Source organism: Papio anubis, chromosome 9 (assembly GCF_008728515.1).
Source record: "Papio anubis isolate 15944 chromosome 9, Panubis1.0, whole genome shotgun sequence".
Taxonomy (NCBI): Eukaryota; Metazoa; Chordata; class Mammalia; order Primates; family Cercopithecidae; genus Papio; species Papio anubis.
In genome coordinates this window covers 63,116,815-63,135,707 of record NC_044984.1, presented here as the reverse complement: position 1 = coordinate 63,135,707, position 18,893 = coordinate 63,116,815, and the positions used below count along the sequence as shown (strand labels likewise).

Below are 18,893 nucleotides of genomic sequence, written 5' to 3'. Positions count from 1 at the left end.
CCATCATCTAGCTGAGGTTGTTCATACAATGAACCACAGTTATGTCCTGCTAATAAAAGGGCAACTAATTTTGAAGGGCAATTATGTAAAGAAATGTAATTTTCCTCTCCTTCCTCCTTGCCACCCCAACTGGTATTAGGATGGCAGGAGTCATGTGTGGTTTTCTATTGCTATGTAACAAATTACCATAAATGTAGTAGCTTAAAGCAACACAAATTATTAGCTCACAGTCCATATATCAGAAATCCAGGTAGGCTCACCTGGTTCCTCTGCTCCAGGTGTCATAAAGCCTAAATCAAGGTGTGGGCCAGCTTGGGCTCTTAGCTAGAGGATCTAGGGAAGAACCTGCTTTCTAGCTTATTCAAATTGTTAGCGAAATTCAGTTCCTTGTGGTTGTAGGATGGTAGTCCCCTTTGTCTTGCTGGCAGTGAGGACCACTCTCAGCTCCTGAAGGCTTCCTGCATTCCTTGCCACATACTCCCCTCCATCTTCATGCCAGCAACAGGGTGTTGAATCGCCCTTGTGCTTCGAACCTGACTTACTCTCCTGCTACCAGCCAGAAAAAACTCTGACTTTAAAGGCTCATGTGATTTGATGAGGCCAACCCAGATCATCTCCCTTTTGCCATGTAATGTAACAGAATCATGGGAGTAATATCTCCTCATAGTCACAGGTTCCTCCCACACTTAAAGGGGAGGGGATCATCCATAGGCAAGGTCACTGGGAGTCATTCTTGGAATTCTGAGTACAAGTAATAATTGGGAAGACAGAATGGGATGTGACAAGAAGACCTATGCCCTACATCCCACACCCCCATTCCCAGTTCCAGGTCACCAGGGCCACAAGTCCAGCCTGCTCTGGTGAGAGGAGGAAAGCTTTGAACCAAATATTACTTGAAGTTTCTTTTTTTTTTTTTTTTTGAGACGGAGTCTTGCTCTGTAGCCCGGGCTGGAGTGCAGTGGCCGGATCTCAGCTCACTGCAAGCTCCGCCTCCCGGGTTTGCGCCATTCTCCTGCCTCAGCCTCCTGAGTAGCTGGGACTACAGGCGCCCGCCACCTCGCCCGGCTAGTTTTTTGTATTTTTAGTAGAGACGGGGTTTCACCGTGTTAGCCAGGATGGTCTCGATCTCCTGACCTCGTGATCCGCCCGTCTTGGCCTCCCAAAGTGCTGGGATTACAGGCTTGAGCCACCGCGCCCGGCCCTTGAAGTTTCAAAATGAAGAAGTCAATATTAATTACTGAAATGAGACTGCTTTAAAAACTAAAAGAACTGGCTGGGCGCGGTGGCTCACACCTGTAATCTCAGCACTTTGGGAGGCTGAGGCAGGTGGATCACGAGGTCAGGAGATCGAGACCATCCTGGCTAACACGGTGAAACCCCGTCTCTAATAAAAAGATACAAAAAAATTAGCCGGGCTTGGTGGTGGGCGCCTGTAGTCCCAGCTACTTGGGAGGCTGAGGCAGGAGAATGGCATAAACCTGAGAGGCAGAGCTTGCAGTAAGCCGAGATCACGCCACTGCACTCCAGCCTGGGCGAAAGAGTGAGACTCCGTCTCAAAAAAACTAACTAACTAAAAGAACTGAAAGATTATGGATTTGGATTAGATGTCATTGAGGGAGGCTGCTTCCCAGTGAAAAAGGGTATTACATGGTACAGTCACCAAAACACATTTGATTGCAGTAAAACTCCAATAAGGAACCCTTTATATTGATCTTTTTAAATTAGGGCTTTTTTGTGTGGGTTTTAGAGATTGATCTATATTGTTCTTTCCTTATATACTCTTGTCCAGTTTTGAGATCAAGGTTTTAATGGTATCATAAAATGAGTTGAGTAGCTTTTTCTATTCTCCAAAACAGTTTGTATAAAACTGGAATGATCTGTTCATTGCAGGTTTGATGAAACTAGGCTTGAAGATGTCTTGGTATTAGAGATTTTTGACTACCATTTTTAATTTTTTAAATAATTATTGTTTAGGGCCAGGCATGGTGGTTCACGCCTGTAATCCCAGCACTTTGGGAGGCTGAGGCAAGCGGATCACTTGAGGTCAGGAGTTTGAGACCAGCCTGGCCAACATGGTGAAACCCTGTCTCTATTAAAAATACAAAAAGTAGCCGGGCATGGTTATAGGTACCTGTAATCCCAGCTACTTGGGAGGCTGAGACAGGAGAATCACTTGAACCCCGGAGGCAGAGGTAGCAGTGAGTTGAGATCACACCACTGCACTCTAGCCTGAGCAAGACTCTATCTAAAAAAAGAAAAAGAAAAATAGTGCCGGGGCCGGGCGCGGTGGCTCAAGCCTGTAATCCCAGCACTTTGGGAGGCTGAGACGGGCGGATCACGAGGTCAGGAGTTCGAGACCATCCTGGCTAACACGGTGAAACCCCGTCTCTACTAAAAAAATACGAAAAACTAGCCGGGCGAGGTGGCAGGCGCCTGTAGTCCCGGCTACTCGGGAGGCTGAGGCAGGAGAATGGCGTAAAAACCCGGGAGGCGGAGCTTGCAGTGAGCTGAAATCCGGCCACTGCACTCCAGCCTGGGCGACACAGCGAGACTCCGTCTCAAAAATAAAATAAAATAAAATAAAATAAAATAAAATAAAAAAAAAGAAAAAGAAAAATAGTGCCTGACATAATCAGTGCTCAATAAATATCTGTGGAATAGTGAACAAAAGACCAAATGGATGATTAATTTTTTCACTATACTGATACACCTATTTTATTTTATTTTATTTTATTTGAGATGAGGTCTTACTGTGTCAGCCAGGCTGTAGTACAGTGGCACGATCATGGCTCACTGCATCCTTGACCTCCCCAGGCTCAGGTGATCCTCCCACCTCAAACTCCTGAGTAGCTGGGACCACAAGTGCATGCCACCATGCCCAGTTAATTTTTGTATTTTTTGCCATGTTGCCCAGGCTGGCCTTGAACTTTTGGGCTTAAGTGACCTTCGCATTTTAGCCTCCCAGAGTGCTGGGATTACAGGTGTGAGCCACTGCGCCCAGCTGATATGCCTGTTTTCATGTCCGGTTAAATCACTCATTTAATCATTTATTCAACAGATAATTATTGAACACATACTAAGAACCAGGCATTGTGCCAGTACTGGGGATACAAAGGTAAACAGAAACAGACAAGATCCTGCCCTTGTGGAGCTTCTACTCTAGTAAGTACTTTAAAGTCAGAGGTAGACTATTGATCAAGCAGATACAGCACCCTTTTTGTTGTCGAGAGAGAAAAGGAATGTGCCCATACCTTAATGCAACCATATAATTCCCAGAAGTTCAGAGCAGGGCTCCTTCATGAGCAGAAGGTACAGTCTGTAATTAGGGCTGAGATGCAGGTGGCTACGCCCTGGACTGGGGTTAGTCTCTTGGGTTTAGTCTCTTAGAAAGCAATGTGGTTTGCAGTTCTGTTTCAATCCAGATGATGGAATGCCTACCACGAAGGAGCAAGCCCGACCTCAAGCGATGGGAACCTTTTGAGCTAAATTCCATCCTTCACCCAGTGCCTGTGGATTGGAATGAGTGGAGTGGGTGAGAGCGGGCTGAGAGGAAGCAAAGCCGTGGAGATTCCACAATGTTAAGATTAAAGGGAAGGATCAGCACAAACACCTCAAGAATGTGACGTGGTGGGTGGTCTCACTGCCCTTGTTTCGGAGAAGGTTGTGTTTTCCTACCAAAGCTGACAGCTGGGTTCCCTCACCCCTGAGGGTGATTGATGTTTGTTCCTAGAGAGGGAATTACATCCTCCTTGCCTCTTTGTGTAGATCTGACCATAGCCATCATACCCTTGTAACCCCCTTTTGGGACCATTATGGAAATTAGAAAAGTCACACAATGACCAACCTATACAGAGGAACTTGTCACAGAGTGGACTGTTCAGTTCCACAGTTCATTGTTTTCTGTTTATAACTCAATTAGAATAAGACAGAGCTTTAAAAAGAAGCAATGCATCTATGACTGCTCAAATTGAGAGAGAAACTTTTCAGGGGAATTACTCACAAACTCCTCTTCACTGAGCTTATGGCTACTGTTCCTCCCTCAAGTGATAGATTCCATCAAGGTGTCAGAATGGCTTTGATAGCTTCCAGTTCCCCAGACCTAAGGCAAAGAGGGATAAATAAGGTCACACACACACACACACACACACATACACACACACTTTTATATGCATTAACAAGGTAGTTTTAATTCATTGAGTGATTTTCTCTAAAAGAGGCTTTAAAGATTATGAGTGTAGGTTCTATGGCCACACTGCCTTAGTATTCTAGCTCTGACACCAGTTTCTGCATCTGTAAAATGGGTTGTTGCAAGGATTAAACATGTTAATATCATTTTTAATGATAATAACATGGAATCCTCACTGAAGGCAGTTTTTTGTTGTTCTTCTTTTTGTTTGTTTGTTTTTCTGAAACGGAGTCTCGCTCTGTCGCCCAGGATGGAGTGCAGTGGTGCTATCTCAGCTCACTGCAACCTCCCCCTCCCAGGTTCGAGCAATTCCTCTGCCTCTAGCTAGGATTACAGGCATACACCACCATGCCCAGCTAATTTTGTATTTTTAGTAGAGATGGAGTTTCGCCATGTTGGCCAGGCTGGTCTCGAACTCCTGACCTCAGGTGATCCAACTGCCTTGGCCTCCCAAAGTGCTGAGATTACAGGCGTGAGCCACAGCGCCCAGCCTTGAAGGCATTTTAAGGGCCATAAAAATACTGCTGTTATCTAGCCTGACTGCTCTCATTCTTGTCTCCCAAATGCCAAGATCATTCCTGCCTCAGACTTTTTTCCTTGCTGTGTCATCTTTCCAGAAACTTCTTCCCAGTTTTGTGCATGGCAGAACTAGTTTTTCATCCGGGAGCTTTGGGCTCAGATGTCACTTCCTTAAGGAAGTCTTTCAAAAGCTGCCCCCCACCGCCCCCCATCCCCGAGTTTATCCATCACATTCCCCTTGTTTATTCTCTTCATGGACCTGATCATACTCTGAAGTCATCTTAGTCCCTTCTCTACTTGTTAAATGTTTGTCTTCTTAAGCTCCATGAGGGCAGGGACCTTGTGATCTTCTTCACCATGACATCCTAAAAGCTTAGGGCAGCCATTCCCAAAGTGTAGTTCATGGACCCCCAAAAAGGTCTCGTGGGCTCAGAGCTCTTATAACAATACTAAGATTTTGCTTGCTTTTTGCACTTTTTGGACCTTTGCATGATGGCACAAAAGCAATGGTAGGTAAAACTGTTGTTACCTTAGCATGAATCAAAGCCATGGCACCAGCTATATTAGCAGTCATTGTTCATCACTATGTACTCAACAGTTTATAAAGCCAGTTTTTCTTAAAATTCACTGAAGAATGTCCTTGAAGAAGCAGTCACAGTTATTAATTTTATTTAGTCTTGATCCTTGGGTGCACATCTTTTTAGTATTCTGTATGATACAATGGAAAGCACATATAAGCACTTCCACACACCAAAGTATATACATTGGTTATCTCAAGAATAACCTTTCTAGAGATTGAATTCTGTGCTGCAGTATACTGCTTTTTTCATGGGACACCATTTTTACTTGAAAGAACAGCAGTAAACTATGGTCAAGAGCATAGAACTGAAGATTTGGATATGAGAATTATCAGCTTAGAGATGATAAAGACAGTGTCTAAACTGTGTGCAACACTGTTTTACCCACTGGGGACAGACTAGTATTTTGCTCTCACGGAGCTACTAAGAGAATAAAGAAAGAGTAGAGGTCAGAATCATAGTTTGTTGAATATCTGAAGCTGAGGGGCTTCGAGGAGAAAGGCAGGAATGAAACAACTTTAGAAAACACAGTAATGAGGCTGGGTATGGTGATTCACTTCTATAATCCCAGCACTTTGGGAGGCCGAGGCAGGCAGATCGCCTGAGCTCAGAAGTTCAAGACGAGCCTAGGCAACATGGAGAAACCCCGTCTCTACCAAAAAAATACAAAGAATTAACTTGGCATGGTGGCGCATGCCTGTGGTCCCAGCTACTTGGGAGGTTGAGGTGGCAGGATCACTTGAGCCTGGGAGGTAGAGGTTGCAGTGAACCGAGATCATGCCACTGCACCCCATTTTGGGCAACGAAGTGAGACCCTGTCTCAAAAAAAGAAAGCAAGGCAAGGCAAGGCAGGGCAGGGCAGGGCAAGACAGGGCAAGGCAGGGCAAGGCAGGGCAAGGCAGGGCAAGGCAAGGCAACACATTAATGAAAGAAACACCTCTGTAGCACAGTATTGGTTTATTATTAGTAAAACAGAGTAGTCATGGGGGCTCCAAGCTAAAATGTAGAAACAATCCTGTTATAACAGTAGCTATAAAGGTTTTATTCAGCAACTGTACTTACACAAAGAAAGGATCTTGCTTTTCCCCTTTTCGAGAGAATCTTCAGCATGAGAACATTCAGCATTAATTGCCCAGTGCCAATATGACAGATATTCCTAATTACAAATACTTTGCCAAATTTACAATGAGAATAATGATTAATTTGTGTCACATAGATTTTTTTATTTATTCCCAAAGTGATTTAAGTTTATATTACAATCACAAATCTTATACTTTCAAAAATAATGTTCTTAATAAACTCATCCTGAATTTTTCTTCCCCAAAGACATCCACACCAACCACAGAATAAACAAGGCTTTCCCACTTTTCCCCTTACTGCTGTGAGTAGCATTGATTCAGTATCAGCCCCAGGTCTGCCTCTGTTCCCTCTGAATCAATGTTCTGTCTAAAAGGTAGGCATTGGAGAAAACAGACCTCCCTGTCATAGACTGAAGGGCAGCAAACTACATTCCTTCAGCCTTAGGCCTGATGGAGAAAATGCTTCAAAACACAAGAGAGGTAAGGCTCTCAGAAAAGCATGCAGACATTTTTAAAAACCTTGACTAAAAAGTGTGACTAGCTGGGCACAGTGGCTCATGCCTGTAATCCCAACACTGGGAGGCCAAGGTGGGCAGATCACCTGAGGTCAGGAGTTTGAGACCAGCCTGACCAACATGGAGAAACCTGTCTCTACTAAAAAATACAAAATTAGCCAGGCGTAGTGGTGCATGCCTATAATCCCAGCTACTTGGGAGGCCGAGGCAGGAGAATCGCTTGAACCAAGGAGGCATCAATTGCGGTGAGCCCAGATCATGCCATTACACTCCAGCCTGGGCAACAAGAGTGAAACTCCGTCTCTAAAAAAAAAAAAAAAGTGTGAGTAGGCCAGGCAGGATGGCTCACGCTTGTAATCCCAGCACTTTGAGAGGCCAAGGCAGGCAGATCTCTTGAGCTCAAGGTTTCAAGACCAGACAGGACAATACGGTGAAACCCCATCTCTACAAACAAAATATTGTTGTTTTTTTTTTGTCTCTGTCACCCAGGCTGGAGTGCAGTGGCGCGATCTCAGCTCATTGCAAGCTCCACCTCCCAGATTCACGCCATTCTCCTGCCTCAACCTCCCGAGCAGCTGGGACTACAGGCGTCCGCCACCAAGCCCGGCTAATTTTTTGTAGTTTTAGTAGAGACGGGGTTTCCCCATGTTGGCCAGGATGGTCTCGATCTCCTGACCTCCTGATCCGCCCGCCTTGGCCTCTCAAAGTGCTGAGATTACAGGCATGAGCCACTGCGCCTGGCCACAAAATATTTTTTAAAATTAGCCAGTTATGGTGGTGCATGCCTGTAGTCCCAGCTACTTGGGAGGCTGAGGCAGGAGTATCACTTGAGCCTGGGAGGTCAAGGCTGCAGTGAGCCATGTTCGTGCCACTGCACTCCAGCCTGGGTGACAAAGTGAGACCCTGTCTCAAAAACATACAAAATAAATTAAAAAGTATGCTTTTAGAAAATGTTAAGATTTAAAAATAAAATTTTTGAGCAAATGTAAATAAAAAGAATAACTGGTCTGGGATAACCAGATATCCTGCATTTTAGAAATAATATTTCTAAAATGGGAACTGGGGACAGAGAAGTGACTTAAAATGTCCCTCTTGGTCCCTCCCTCTATGCTTCACAGCATAACCCATATTTATCTACTTATTTTTAATTTAATTTAATTTTACTTTTAGAGTCAGGGTCTCACTTTGTTGCCCAGGCTGGAGTGCAGTGGCATAGTCATGGCTCACTATAACCTCAAACTCCTGGGCTCAGGCAATCCTCTACCTCATCTTTCCAAGTAGCTGGGACTACAGGTGTCTACCACCATGCCCGGCTAATTTTATAAATTTTTTTAATAGAGATGGGGGTCTTGCTGTGTTGCTCAGGTCTTGAACTTCTGGCCTCAAGTGCACCTCCTGCCTTGGCCTCCCAATCCAATCTGGGATTGCAGATGCAGGCCACTGTACCTGGCCCCCATATTTATTAATCACATTTTATTCATTCATTCATTTAACTTTCCTGTGAAGTTTTGCAAATGGCTTCCTCAATTCCCCCGTTAAGCTTTTTTTTTCCTTCTCAAACCATGCTTATATCCTTTCTGGCTCCAGTCACATATTTTGGGTCAGCTAGTCTAGTCCTACCACTGTAGTTTTAATATCACCTGTAGTGATTTCAGATACTTCTTTGAAGCCACAAGACCATCTGATTCAATACCAATATTTTGAAATCTAATGACTCACAATTCTAGAACATTCTCAACATTAAGTTTCTTAAAGATGGTTTAAATACTTTTTACATTTAAATACATGTACAGAAAACAAAACTCTTTTCATTTAAAACCTACCAAATACAGCCACACATGGTGGGGTATACCTGTAGTCCCAGTTACTCAGGCGGCTGAGGCAGGAGGATTACTTGAGCTGAGGAGTTCAGGGCTGCAGTGCACTATGATTGTGCCCGCAAAAAGCCACTGCACTCCAGCGTCGGCCACAGAGAAAGACCCAGGTTTTTATTTTTTGGGGTTTTTTTTTCTGAGACAGAGTCTTGTTCTGTCGCCCGGGCTGGAGTGCAGTCTGGAGTGCAGTGGCTCATTGCAACTTCCACCTCCTGGGTTCAAGCGATTCTCCTGCCTCAGCCTCCCAAGTAGCTGGGACTACAGGCACACGCCACCACACCCAGCTAGTTTTGTATTTTTAGTAGAGATGGAGTTTCGCCATGTTGGCTAGGCTGGTCTCAAACTCCTGGGCTCCAGTGATTCTCCTACCTTGGCCTCCCAAAGTGCTGGGATTACAGGTGTGAGCCACTGCATCTGGCCACAAGACTCAGCTTCTTTTCTTTTTTTTGGAGATGGAGTTTCGCTCTTTTGCCCAGGCTGGAGTGAAGTAGTGTGACCATGGCTCACTGCAACCTCTGCTCTCTGGGTTCAAGCAATTCTCCTGCCTCAGCCTCTCAAGTAGCTGGGATTATAGGCACCCACTACTATGCCCAGCTAATTTTTGTATTTTTAGTAGAGATGAGGTTTTGCCATGTTGGCTAGGCTGGTCTCAAACTCCTGACCTCAGGTGATCCACCCACTTCGACCTCGCAAAGTGCTAGGATTACAGGTGTGAGTCATCGTGCCTGGCCAGCAAGACCCATTTTCTAAAAAACAAAATAAAAAATAAATCTTCCAACTATTTGTAATATGATCTCTGTTCATCTTTACTGTTATAAACGTTCCTCAGGTACTTGAAAGGAGTGTGTGTTCTATGCTTGTTGAATACAGATAACCTATTAGACAAGGTTACTAACTTCCTGGCTGCCTGCTCTATCACCTCTACTAGAAGTGTTTAAAATCTCAATTTTCCTTTTAATTTTCTTACTGTTTTCTGGGTTGTTCATGATTGCTATGTTCGTGGTGGATTGTTCTTTTTTTAAAAAAAAAAATCACAAAACCCTCTTGATCCTATTAATACTTTTTGCCTCAAATTCTATTTTGTCTGCTATTGATATTACTACCCTAAATCCCCTACCCTAACCTTTTTTTTTCTGAGACAGGATCTCACTCTGTCACTCAGGCTGGAGTGCAGTTCACCATCACCACGGCTCATTGCAGCCTCGACCTCCCTGGACTTGGGTGATCCTCCCACCTCAGCCTCCCGAGTAGCTGGGATTACAGGCACACACCACCATACCTGGCTAATTTTTGTATTTTTTATAGAGATGGGGTTTCACCATGTTGGCCAGGCTGGTCTTGAACTCCTGATCTCAAATGATCCACCCACCTTGGCCTCCCAAAGTGCTGGGATTATACGCATGAGCCACCACACCCAGCCGGCAGCCAACTGTTTATGGACTGGCACTGGGGCCCAGACCCTACCTTGAGTGGTACTGGTCTAGAGGACTTATTAATTGCATGATCTAGGAGTAGTTCATAAATTCTGTGATGGTCAGTCTTTGGGTGAACTTCATTTCTAGCAGATTCTAGATAAGCAGCATGGCTTTCTCTGATTCTGACACCTGAGGGTGGGGAAACCCAGACTGTCTCACTTAGGTTGTGCATCTTCACACTGGGAAGGAGGGTGAGGCTAAAGTTGTGTTAGGAGATAAATGATGAAATTCAAGAGCTCCATGGTAACAGCCCTTGTCTTTCCTCTCTGGGGCCACACACTGCAGTGTGGGGAGAGGAGTGGACAGAAGGAATGTCAGCGTTTCCTTGGCAAAATCTCTTGAGTTTCAGAACAGCAGTGAGATTTTGGAGGTGTGAGAGTCACAGGTTTGACATCCCTGTGAGGAATGCTATTTGAGTACAAGCACTGGATGTCCTCATGATGTTGTGATTTCAGAAGAACAGTCCTGTGTTTGGCTGAAAAGTTCTGCATCCCATAACTCCATGCGAATAAGCAGCCATTTCCTCCCAGCACACAGTTGCTCACCAATGTCCATGGTCCTATGGTCCCATGGCACTGGGAGGCCTCTCATGCAGCTGTCTCCCACTGTGGTCTTAGGAAATTTCTGGAACATTATTAGAGTGAGTTTTTCCTAGATCTGCTTACTGAATACCTGTAGAACTTTCACACTGATGGCCAGTTCCAAGACTTAATATATGACCTTGCGACCATTGGTGATAGTGCTTTCTTGATCTGCTGACTCAACTTGAAGCAGAACTGGGGGTACTACTAGGAATGAGGGGTGACCAAATGGTGCAAGGCTAGGGGTTGGGGCTAGGGCAAGGGGTATATTGGGTAACTGGGGATGACCAGTGTCAGAGAGCACAAAGACGATGGTGAAGGGCCGGTAGGCCACCTCCTACTTGGTGGGAAATTCTGTTCCTGGCTGGAACTGGTTCATTCATTCCAAGCCAGCAACAGCTCCAGGTTTGGACGCCATTTGTGAATCTACGTGCCACCAGACCAGTCCCTGTCTGCCACACATCCCACTCTCTGGAGTTTGGAAAAATGGAAGGGGTGGGGCTAGCTACTAGTCTTTTTTTTTTTTTTTTGAGACACAGTTTCATTCTGTCATCCAGGCTGGAGTGCAGTGGCATGATCTCAGCTCACTGCAACCTCTGCCTCCCGCGTTCAAGCGATTCTCATGCCTTAGCCTTCAGAATAGCTGGGAGTACAGCCTGCTAATTTTTTTTTTTTTTGAGACGGAGTCTCACTCTGTCTCCCAGCCTGGAGTGCAGTGACATGATCTCAGCTTACCGCAACCTACGTCTCCAGGGTTCATGTGAGTCTCCTGTCTCAGACTCCTGAGCGAGTAGCTGGGATTACAGGCGCCCGTCACCGTGTCCAGCTAATTTTTGTATTTTTAGTAGATATTGGGTTTCACCATGTTTGTCAGGCTGGTCTCCAACTCCTGACCTCAGGTGATCCGCCTGCCTTGGCCTCCCAAAGTGCTGGGATTACAGGCATAAGCCACCGTTTTTAACGGTGCTGTTTTTAAAGTTTTTAACCAGTGCTGTAGTTTGAATATTTGTCTCCTCCAAAACTCATCTGAAACATAATCCCCCCATGTGGCAATATTGAGAGATGGTGCCTTTAAGAGGTGATTGGGTCATAAGGGCTCTGCCCAGTGAGACTGGTGGCTTTATAAGAAGAGGAAGAGAGACCTGAGCTGTCATGCTCAAGCCCCTCACCATGTGAGGCCCTCCACCACCTCGGGACTCTGCAGAGAGTTCCCAGGAACAAGAAGTCTGTCACCAGATGCGGCCCCTGTACCTTGGACTTCTCAGCCTCCGTTACTGTAAGAAATGAATTCCTTTCCTTTATAAATGACCCAGTTTCAGGTATTCTGTTCTATGCAACAGAAAATGGACAAGACAATGAGTACACTTAGTTATTGCTTCCTGGGTTCTAAAGACTAACAGAGCAGGTCCTCCATTCTTGCCCCTTTTTACCCCAAATGCTCACTGGCATTCTTGCAGCTGCAAGTAATAATTAAAAGTGGCTAAGCCAGGCTGGCGTGGTGGCTCACGCCTGTAATATCAGCACTTTGGGAGGCTGAGGCAGGAGGATCACTTGAACCAGCTGGGGCAACATAGCAACACCCTGTCTCTAATTACTATTATTTTTTTGAGTAAGCCAAATATGGGTTTACTTTTCATCCAGAACAAGAAGCCATGTTGGCCAGTCTGGTCTCGAACTCCTGGGCTCAACTGATCCATCCACCTCAGCCTCCCAAAGTGTTGGGATTACGCATGAGCCACCGCACGCAGCCACAAGACCCAGTTTCTTTTCTTCTTCCTTTTTTTTTTTTTTTGGTTAGAGATAGGGCATCTAACGGCATTGTTTTAGCTGCTCAACACTTTGTGGGTTTTTTTTTTTTGAGACGGAGTCTTGCTCTGTCACCCAGGCTGGAGTGCAGTGGTGCAATCTTGGCTCACTGCAAGCTCTGCCTCCTGGGTTCACGCCATTCTCCTGCCTCAGCCTCCCCAGCAGCTGGGACTACAGGCCCACGCCACCACGCCTGGCTAATTTTTTTTTTCTTTTGTATTTTTAGTAGAGATGGGGTTTCACCGTGTTAGCTAGGATGGTCTCAATCTCCTGACCTCGTGATCCGCCCACCTCAGCCTCCCAAAGTGCTGGGATTACAGGTGTGAGCCACCGTGCCCAGCCCACTTTTTTTTTTTTTTGCTTGTTTTTGTTTTGTTTGTTTTTGAGACAGGGTCTCCCTCTGTTGCCCATATAGTACAGTGGCATGATCATGGCTCACTGTAGCCTCGACCTCCCAGGTTCAGGCAGTCCTCCTGCTTCAGCTTCCTGAGTAGCTGAGACCACAGGTGCACACAAATATACCTAAATTTTTTTTTTTTTTTTTTTTCGAGATGGAGTTTCACTCTTGTTGTCCAGGCAGGAGAGCAATGGCGCAATCTCGGCTCACTGCAACCTCTGCCTCCCTGGTTCAAGCGATTCTCCCACCTCAGCCTGTGAGTAGCTGGGATTACAGGCATGTGCCACCACGCCCGGCTACTTTTGTATTTTTAGTAGAGATAGGGTTTCTCCATGTTGGTCAGGCTGGTCTCGAACTCCCGACCTCAGGTGATCCATCCACCTCGGCCTTCCAAAGTGCTGGGATTACAGGTGTGAGCCACCACACCTGGCCACCTGATTAATTTTTAAGTCATTCACAGAGAACGGGTTTTGCCATGTTGCCCAGGCTAGTCTCAAACTCCTGGGCTCAAATGATCCTCCTGCCTCAGCCTCCCAAAATGCTGAGGTTACAGGTGTGCCACTGTGCCTGGTCAGCTCACCACTTTCAGATCTGGTTCCCTTCACCTCTCTTTTATAGTCATAAGCTTATTAGCACAATTCTAGACATCCACAGCTACATTTAAGGCAGGAAGGAGGTGGTAATAGACACTACCAGCCACATCTGTCCCTTTTAATTAGGATACCCTAGAAGTCCTCAGCAGACTTTGAATTATGTGCCATTGGTAAGATGTCATATGATCATCCCTCTACAAGGCAACAAGGTAAAAAAAGAATTTAGCATTTCTAGCCTCGAGTGGAGATGAACAAAGAATAGGAATGGGCATTTGCTTAGGAAACCAACTGTGCCTTAGAACATTTTTGCACTTTTTTCTGTGTAATTTTGTGTTAAATCATATAAAAATGCTGATCCTAACAAATATGGTCAATGAGTCGCACCATAATTCTCTAAGAACTCCAGTCCAAAACGGTTAATCTTGCTTTTAAACACCAGGCACGGTGTTTCACAGCTGTAATTTTAGCACTTTGGGAGGCAGAAGCAAGAGGATCACTTGAGGCCAGGAGTTGGAGACCAGCCTGGCAACATAGCAAGACCACATCTCTACAAAAAATAAAATTATCCGGGCCTGTTGGTGCACACCTGTAGTCCCAGCTACTCAGGAGGATGAGGTGGGAGGATCACTTGAGCCTAGGAATTCGAGGCTGCAGTGAGCTGTGATTGCACCACTGCACTCCAGTCTACCCAGGGTGGAGGTAGAACCCATCTCTAAAACAAAACAAAGTAAAAACAAAACAAAACTCCAAGCAGAGAAAGACCTGAAGAGTCAGATGAGTCTAATGATTCCTAAAGGAAATCCTTATTGAGATTCCAGGAGATTCCATCTCCTCAATAGAGTAATTGATTTTGAGCCTCCCACCTCCTGAATTAAGGCCCACTCATCCCTATCCTGCACTGAACTGTAGACTCTTTTTTACTTCCTTACAAAAGTGTATTCTTAAATGTACAACAGACTCCAAGACGACACTATTGTAGCTATAGGTGGCAAAAGATGTTATGGCAGAGAATCCAGATGTTTAAATAGGAATGGAATCAAGGGTCACCGCCCCAAGCACAGATAACAAAATTTATTTTTGCCATATGTATTTAATGTGGCTGGCGGGGGCGGGGTGGGGGGCTTTCACTTTTGGCTCCTCTTTTTGTTTCTGCTTGAACGTCTCATCTTCCTTATCCACCCCCTTGACCTGCTTCTCAAGCTTTCTCAGGGCTTCTTGCCACCTTCGCAGCTGTACATGGCACCTGCTATAGGGCTCTAATTTTAAACTGACAAAAGGACAATTGAAAAAACAGGAAACTGACTTTTTTGGGGGGAAGAGTAAGACAAACAGGAAAAGGAAAATGAAGACATATGGTTGATACAGACTGTTGGATTTCAAAAGGAAAAGTCTATGGATAACCAAAAAAAATATTTAGAAATGCATAGTCTTGGCTGGTTAAATAAATATCCATGCTTGTTCTTGTGGCACAGTAGTTATGAGACATTTTTAGTTAAATGGAAAAATGTGAATTACTATAGTTTGAGTGATATGCTGCTTTCCAAATTAAAAGCAGCATAACAAATACATTTCCCAAATACTTATAATTCATTGAATTGGCAATAATTCACCTCCTAATGACTTCATATGAAGTATAAAGTAACTTGGATACATCAGAATAAATCCTATCTAATATAAAAAAGTAATATGATTACATTTAATGCATCTCATATCAGTTATAAAAATGGTATCTATGAGTAAAGAAATGCTTGTGAACAAGAAAATTAATCTTATAAAGGTCAAACAGTCCGGGCGCGGTGGTTCACACCTGTAATTCCAGCACTTTGGGAGGCCGAGGTGGAGGATCACCTGAGGTCAGGAGTTCAAGACCAGCCTGACCAACATGGTGAAACCTTGTCTCTACAAAAATACAAAAAATTAGCCAGGCATGATGGTGGGTGCCTGTAATCCCAGCTACTCGGGAGGCAGAGGTGGGAGAATCGCTTGAACCCGGGAGGCGGAGGTTGCAGTGAACTGAGATTGAGCCACTGCAACCCAACCTGGGAGACAGAGGAAACTCTGTCTCAAAAAATAAAAATAAAAAATAAAAAAAAAGGTCAACAAACCAAACCCTTCTAATTTATTCAAATCTGCTTTTAATATAAGCAAATGATAAATTATAATTGTAATCTGAAAAAGCAGAATCAGGGGATTTTGGAGCTGGACAGTCCCCTGGAAATTATTTGGATCAAAGCCCTCATTTTATAGGTGAAGAAACTGAGAAGTAGGATCTGAGCAACTTGCCCAAAGGCTTTGCCAAAGGCTATACCAGTGAATGGCAGTCTGGACTGGAAGTCCCAGTGCTGCCGTCCAGGCTGGACCTGACCTGTTCCACTTCACGCTACTAGCTCCTGGGCTGAGACCAACCTTTTTCTTGGCAGGTTTTTTTCTTTCAAAACTACTAATTACTGTTATTTTTCGTAGAGATGAGGTTTCGCCAGGATGCCCAGGGTGGTCTTGAACTCCTGAGATCCACCTGCCTTGGCCTCTCAAAGTGTTGGGATTACAGGTATGAGCCACAGTGCCTGGCCCATTTTCCTCTCACCTCTTTGTTCCTTCTCTCTTTCTTTAGCAGCGTTATGTTCTATCATCGTATACCAGAGTTCCTGAACTTCAGTTATAGTCTGTTCTTCTTGCTTTATGCTATCTTCTGCAGCAAGCTCATCTTGGTCTGTTTTCCTCCTTATCAGGCATACCCCAGAAACTCCGAAGTTTTATCTTCACTCCAACTAAACATTTTCCTGAGTTCTGCACGTCTGTAAACTGATTATTTAACTTTTTTTTTTTTTTCTGAGACAGAGTCTCTCTCTGTCACCCAGGCTGGAGTGCAGTGGTGCAATCTCAGCTCACTGCAGCTTCCGCCTCCCAGATTCAAGTGATTCTCCTGCCTCAGCCTCCTAAATAGCTGGGATAATAAGCATGTGCCACCACACACAGCTAATTTTTGTATTTTTAGTAGAGATGAGGTTTCACCATGTTGGCCAGGCTGGTCTTGAACTCCAGATCTCAAGTGATCTGCCTGCCTCGGCCTCCCAAAGTGCTGGGATTACAGGCGTGAGCCACTGTGCCTGGCAACATCTGTAATTGGATATCTCAATATCAAGAAGGCCCATAATCTTCCTCTGCCTCATCCCTCTCCTAACTCAGTCCTCTTCTTGTGTTTCCCAGTTCAGAGAATGGCACCATTCTCTATCAAGCTGTGCAAATCAGACATGTGTGATTTTCTGTTGTTGTTGAGACAGGGACTCACTCTCACCTAGGCTAGAGTGCAGTGGTGTGATCATGGCTCACTGAAGCCTCAACCTCCTGGGCTCAGGAGATCCTCCCACCTCAGTCTCCTGAGTAGCTGGGACCACAGCCCACACCACCATGTCCAGCTAATTTTGTATTCTTTGTAGAGACAGGGTTTCATCATGTTGCCCAGGCTGGTCTCGAACTCCTGGACTCAAGCAATCCACCCACCTTGGTCTCCCAAAGTGCTGGGATTACAGGCATGAGCCACCGCGCCCAGCTGAAGTGTGATCCTTAACTTCAGCCCTTCTCATGCTCTCCATTTCCAATCCATCTCCAGTCCAGTTGATTCCAGCCACTCAATTCTCTTGAAGATTTCCACTTACCTCACTCCACTACTTTTCAAGCTACCACCATCTCTAACTACAGTCATCTCTCAATTCACTGGTCTCCTGGCATCTCTCTGGTTCTCCCCCACTAATTTCAAAACAAATTTACTGTGACAGTGCTCACAACACTCCCCCTTGCTCTTACTAAAGATGCTTACCATAACCTCCAGGTATTGTATGGTCTGAGACCTATCTTTCTAGGCGCATGACACACCGTATCTCCCCACTCTCAAATTTAGTCTCCAGACTCCATCCTTTTTATAGTTCTTTAAAATCATCACAATTCCTCCAACCAATGGGCATTTGCATGCGCTATTGCCTCTTTCCAGAATGAAACACCCTCCCTCTGCCTAGCTAACTTCCATATATCTACGACTGCAGCTCAGTCAAACTTTCTTGATGGACTCCCTCCACAACTGCCAAGCCTGGGCCAGATTCTTTTGTTATGTGCTCACACAACCATGTTCCCTTTAGCATTCATTGAGTTTGCTGTTTAATTATTCCTATTTTGTTTTTGTTTAATTAGTCCTATCATGGTAGACAAATGTTCCTTAAGATCATAGGACATACAGGACTGTCTCTACATACAAACTGTTTTATATCCATAGTGCCTAGCACAGTACCTGGCGCACAGTATACGCTCAATAAATTTTTGTTGAATTAATGCAATTATCATTATATTCCTGATATTAGCAGGTATAATCCAGTTTAAGTTTGGGAACAGAAAGACAAAACAGACTACATCTAATAAATCCAGTCTCCTTTTTTATTTATTTACTTTTGAGACGGAGTTTTGCTTTTGTTGCCCAGGCTGCAGTGCAATGACACGATCTTAGCTCACTGAAACCTCTGCCTCCTGAGTTCAAGGGATTCTCTGGCCTCAGCCTCCCAAATAGCTGGGATTACAGGTGTCTGCCACCATGCCCAGCTAATTTTTTTTGTATTTTTAGTAGAGATGGGGTTTCACCATGTTGGCCAGGCTGGTCTCGAACTCCTGACCTCAGATGATCTCCCCACCTCAGCCTCCCAAAGTGCTGGGATTACAGGCGTGAGCCACCGTGCCTGGCTAAGGTCTCCTTTCTTTTAATCAGACTTTCACCTTTGGCCATTCTGCATAGTCATTCACTCAACAGTATTTACTGACGGACTACATACAGAGTGCTTGATTAATGTTGCTGCTTTGTCATTATTATTATTATTATCATTATTATTAAGACAGAGTCTCACTCTGTTGCTCAGGCTGGAGTGCAGTGGTGTGATTTCTGCTCACTGCAACCTCCACCTCCCAGGTTCAAGCCATTCTCCTGCCTCAGTCTCCCAAGTAGCTGGGACTACAGGCATGCACCACCACACCTGGCTAATTTTTGTATTCTTAGTAGAGATGGGGTTTCACCATATTGGCCAGGCTGGTCTTGAACTCCTGACCTCAGGTGATCTGCCTACCTCGGCCTCTCAAAGTGCTGAGATTACAGGCGTGAGCCACTGTGCCCAACTTAATGTTTCTGCTTTGAAATAAACATTTAAGAAGTCTTTAATCGGTTGAAAACAGCAAGATTTTAAAAGTATTTTAAAAAGTGAAACAAAAGAATGCTTACTTCATTTCACAGAGAGCGGTTTCTCCTTTATGTTAT

The 18,893-nt window shown here is 44.8% G+C and overlaps 1 long non-coding RNA gene across 2 annotated transcripts; it reads right to left on the bottom strand.

The window, feature by feature from the left end:
- Positions 1 to 2,924: 2,924 nt before the first annotated feature.
- LOC110740708 lies at positions 2,925 to 6,958 on the bottom strand. 2 transcript variants are annotated; one of them, XR_004176108.1, is made up of 3 exons: positions 6,346 to 6,958; positions 5,235 to 5,413; positions 2,925 to 4,099 (listed from the first exon to the last, which is right to left on the bottom strand). It is a non-coding gene; the product is annotated as an uncharacterized LOC110740708 (long non-coding RNA). The 2 variants fall into 2 exon arrangements; XR_002515693.2 differs by lacking the exon at positions 6,346 to 6,958 and having other exon boundaries at positions 2,925 to 3,507; positions 4,001 to 4,099; positions 5,235 to 5,909.
- Positions 6,959 to 18,893: the final 11,935 nt, after the last annotated feature.